Source organism: Bombus huntii, chromosome 10 (genome assembly GCF_024542735.1).
Source record: "Bombus huntii isolate Logan2020A chromosome 10, iyBomHunt1.1, whole genome shotgun sequence".
Lineage (NCBI taxonomy): Eukaryota > Metazoa > Arthropoda > Insecta > Hymenoptera > Apidae > Bombus > Bombus huntii.
The window spans coordinates 9,773,350-9,777,821 of record NC_066247.1 but is presented as its reverse complement, the minus strand read 5'-3'; the positions used below and the strand labels follow the sequence as shown (position 1 = coordinate 9,777,821).

At 39.9% G+C, this 4,472-nt stretch overlaps 1 pseudogene; it reads left to right on the top strand.

The window, feature by feature from the left end:
• The first annotated feature begins 644 nt into the window (after positions 1-644).
• LOC126870797 (5S ribosomal RNA) lies at positions 645-762 on the top strand (annotated as a pseudogene).
• The last annotated feature ends 3,710 nt before the right edge of the window (positions 763-4,472 follow it).

The following is a 4,472-nucleotide window of genomic DNA, read 5'->3' as shown; positions in this document are numbered from 1 at the left end:
TAAATAAGTTTAATGAATAGTGCTAGTCTAATGAATAAGTCTAATGAATAGTTCAATGAATGCGCTATTAATAAAGGAACTTGTTTGGATTCAGAAGATGGATACACCTATTGGCAGCCACATCCACTATTCCTATGTAAGTTCGAGCAATATGACGTCTTGTACGAAGGAATCGCCACAAAAATTCAAGAAATAAAAACCAATAGCAACCCGACGCTACCGGGTTTTGCCTTTGCGACTCAAGAAATAACCTTTGTGCTAACCAAGACTGGAGAACAGCCTTTGTGCAGATACACCCTGTTATCCACAGAACACCCCAAGCTCTTTTTCCTAAAAACGACTAAAGGAAATACATTTATACCCAAACGTAAAACAGCAGTCAAAAATTTGGATATATTCGCATACGTTAACTCAAAATTCATTTACGTAGAAAAACTGTCAGAAGACAAATAACGGCACTCTATCAGGATATATTGACACGAAGATGCATCTCGGAAAAGAAAATAATAGAGAATGCATTAAGTCTAGCAACTATATTACCTGATGAATTTGCGTATGCAATAACCAAAACTCCAGGACACATGGCTTTGGTCGCAGGAGAAGCAGTACACATAGTTAAATGCATTCCAGTTCAAGTGAAAGTAGGCAATGCCCTGGCCGCGCTGAGTGCACTCGTTCCCGTTAGATCACGAAAGTTAAGCAGCGCCGGGCACGGATAGTACTTGGATGGGTGATCGCCTGGGATTCCGTGTGGCGTTGGCAGAGCGCGCTGGGCCCGCCGCGCCCCCCCCCCCCCCCCCATGCGGTGGTTGATACGGATGCCAGCGCGAAGGTTCGTTTCTCAGAGGAGATTCCTGATCAAGTGTTGGAGGCTTTCCTACGCCACCATTCCTCAGATCAAGCGGAGGTACTTGTCCTGAAGTACTCTCATGGTGTTTAGATAGGTTTCTTGAAATGTATCCTGATGCTCCGTGTGTAGATTTTGACTTTACTTGGTAACAGTGCCTTATTTATTCATGTGTGTATATATGCCTAAATGTGTTCCCAGCGGGTGTTATTTTATTGGAGTGATTTTGTCTATATTCTTATATTTTATTTAATAAGATATGTTTTGTTTGCTGTTTTTCTCCCTTGCATTGACACGCGGTGAGTAGCGTCGGCTTCCGGATGACGGGTTGTGCATCTTGATTGTTGATTTGGTATATTATCATTACGTAGATTTTGATTACTATTTCCATGTGATTGTTGCCTCCGGTGTTTGATTTGATTTACTGTTATGAACATAGGTTTTGGTCATTTCGATATTAACGTTTAATGATGCATACGGAGGTATCTTCGTCAGAGGTTCCCATGCGGACTGTTCCAGTGCATATCTTGTTTTGTTTTCTTTTATTTAGTTTATCCTTTTTCGTTCATTTTTTATTCACTGCAAGTAGTATTTCAGCGCGAGAAGAAGAGGGGTTGTAACCAGCCACGAGAAACAAACCATGGATTAAAACCTTATAATAAATTATTAAACCCTTAACTACTCATGGTGAACGGATTAAGAAGAAATAATAAATGACAATTAATACAATACACAGTAGCAAAAATGTTAAAATCTGTTAACGAACAGTCACGAGAAAGGAAAACTGGATCGTAATCAGCTATCAACCCGTCCATGATTGACGAATTAGAAGGAATATATGAAACACTGAAAGATAAAGGCAATACCCCGAAAGGAAAATCCCATTGTGACGCACTGACAAAATGAATCAACAAAAACTTCATAATAAAGCGAGACATGTTAATAATAAAATATCTTTGTTCTGTTACACAGAATGGGCGTTGAATTTAACAATCAGAAGAACCAATTGTTATACCTTCCGGATGGAATCTTACCTACGGACTACCCGGATGCTTACGAGGAATTGTTATTCAGTTGTTGCGTTCATCTAATCCGCTCTGCTTACTAGTTCCAATATGTTTTTATTTGTCAAGACTGATTGGATCCGGAGGATCAAGAATTACGCGAAGATACGCCAACACACTTGCTGTGTGGAGTACCGGAGCGAACTACAGCAAAGCATTGCCGAATGTGCGATATAGATATGTCACAGATACAACCCGCGACATCCAGTACTGAGTGTATAAACGCTTACATGGATCTTACCGAAACCGAAAAAAGTTTTCTGGCTTTTGGAAAGATAACTTGCCCCGCTGTCCCCCTAGATGACTACAATATCATTATCGACAACTTACACGGATAAATACATATACATATACATATTTATACATATACATACATATACATACATACATATACATATAATTGTAAATTACTATAGTAACGGGCCCAAGAAAGTAAGAATAAAAAAAAAAAGAAAAACTAAAACAACAACTCAATTGAAAACGTAACAATAACAATTCAAATATTTTTTTCGTGGCAGCGGTGGGATGCGCTCCACAGAGGATTAAAGTTCTTACGGGTATTGACAAAATATAATAGAGAATATGGCAACTCCATTAGAATCATTGAACGAAAACATGCTCTTGACATTGTCAAAAAAACTAAGAGCATGTGATGCAAATTTTCGAGTAATGAGCCGACATGAGTACAAAAACCAATGAATTACAAGACGACATGCGTTCACTCAAAACAAAAAAGGAAATCGAGACACCCGTATCACTGCCGATAATTCCTCAGGTGACAATACCGACAGACGGTAGCCCCCAACCAATTAAGTTAAAAGACGCGATCGAGTCAGTACCAATATTCGACAGACATCGACCCTCAGTATTTCAATTTTTAAGAGCATGCGAGCGCGCACGAAACATGATTCCGCGGCATCAGGAGCCTCAATTGGTAAAATTATTAATGAATAAGCTTCGCGGACACGGGTACCTCGCCGTAGAGGACAGTCAGCTAAACAGTTTGGACGATTTCGGGAACAAATTAAAGGATATGTTCGGCCCAGGGAAATCCCTTAACGAATATAAGGGAGAATTAGGAACAATATTGGAACGACCGGGGGAAGACATACTAGACTATATAGATCGCGTCAGAAACCTTAGGTTAGCAATAATGGACGGAGAAAGATGTGATTACGGTATTATATCTCAGGATGTTCAAGACACAATAGATTGGGACACAAGGGAGGCCTTCGTTAAGGGACTCCCAAACGAGGTATATTTGCGAGTAAAAATAGCGGGATACCATTCTTTAGAAGAACTCGTATCGCCAAGCTGTTAAAGCAACGCGAGAATTAAAACGAGCAAACGACAGAACGCAATACCAACGTCCGACACCTCCGAACAATTACAATCGTAACAACGTTCGTCCCCCGAGCAATAGTAAAAACATCGGAAACAACCGCCAGGATCGAATACCTATATCGCCGCCGCAAAATGGCCCAAACGCTCCGAGACAAAATGCGCTAACATGCAATTATTGCAAAAAAACCTGGGCATTTGATAAAAGATTGTTATACATTCAAAGCCAGAGTAGACGCTAGGATAATCGTACCCTATGCATCGGAACAATCGGGAAACCGGGCACGTCCTTCGGGAGAATGGGGCGAGCCACGAAGGAACGATATTCCGAATCGCCCGAGAGTACAGGCAGTAGCAAGAAAGCCGGCACCTACGCCAGTAAAACAAACACGAGCAGCGATCCCCGTAAAATCAACTACACGATCTACAACAAAAACCAGAGCGAATGTAAAGCCGGCTGTAAAACCAACGGAACCACCACCAAATACTGTGGGAAAACCTTCCTGCTGGATCAAAAAGAGAAGAAAATACGAGAAGAATTGACAAAAGAAAATCACCAAGGATCGGACTCAGATTTGGACTCTCCGGATTGCTTCAATAAAAATGAACGAAACTCCAAGTACTCCCACCGCTAGAATAGTCTCCCCAGATTTAAAAACTAAGACAAATTTACTATTAGACTCCGGATCAGAAATCAATATTGTTACGTTTTTGTTTGGTTCGTTTCGGTTGTGTTGCCGTTAATTTTTGAATTCAGATTAAATTGTAGTGTTGTCTGTTATTTAATGCGATTGACAATTAAACTCCACGTTTCGGGTGACCTGCTACGCGCAGGAGTACTGGCACGGGAGAGGATTAAAGTTGGTGAAAATAAATGTTCGCTTAATCCTATTATATTATTAGACAAATATTCTTCACAAAAAATGTTTATTCATATTCTAATTGGAAATTGTCAGAATTGTCGTTGAAATTTCAAATACTCGAAGTTACTCGAATCGTTCGCAATACGTTTTCACTCTTATTAATTACAAGATTTTAATTTGATAGATTTACAATAATTTACAAATTGACAAATGCAAACACGTCGATTAACAAGACTAACAAGAACTGGGGAACTGAGGAACTCTGAACTAAGGAATTATCTCTCTCTCTTCTATGTCGCTACGCTTATTTATATGTCGGAGATGAAAGAACACCGGAGCCTTTGAAATTTTGGATAA